The following is a 527-nucleotide window of genomic DNA, read 5'->3' on the forward strand; positions in this document are numbered from 1 at the left end:
CACCTGTCTTCGAGTTGGCAGTACAACTTCCCACCTACAACAGCTAGTGCTGAAGAAAGGGCTTTGCTGGGGGCTGTTGCTAACTTTCTACTGCTCTTTTTAGTGGTGTAGTGCTCAAAGCGTTGTTGCTAACCAAATTGTCTGTGATTCAAACCCACCAGCTGCTTCATGTGAGATGAAGAAGAGATAGTCGGCCCCATAAGGATTTTCAGCCTCAGAAATTCTCTGGGCTGTTTCTATTTTGTTTTTACCTATAACTTTAAAAAACACAAACAAAACCAAAACCCCGCTCCTTCTCCCCTTGGATCCCCATGCATGTTTTACTAGTTATCCTTTTATTTTTATACTAATGGTCTCATACAGTATTTGTACTCATGAGTCTGTTCACTCAGCATAATGCTCTCTAGCCCGTCCCAATAGTGGTGAAATCATAGGGTTGCACAATTTGGTGCATTGAGGGAGGGGGTAAAGGAAATGGGGAAACATCAAGCAGGAACCGGAAAAGACAGGGTAATGGTGGGCATAGT

Source organism: Elephantulus edwardii, unplaced genomic scaffold (assembly GCF_000299155.1).
Source record: "Elephantulus edwardii isolate Elephantulus edwardi_28Jun2011 unplaced genomic scaffold, EleEdw1.0 scaffold00117, whole genome shotgun sequence".
NCBI lineage: Eukaryota > Metazoa > Chordata > Mammalia > Macroscelidea > Macroscelididae > Elephantulus > Elephantulus edwardii.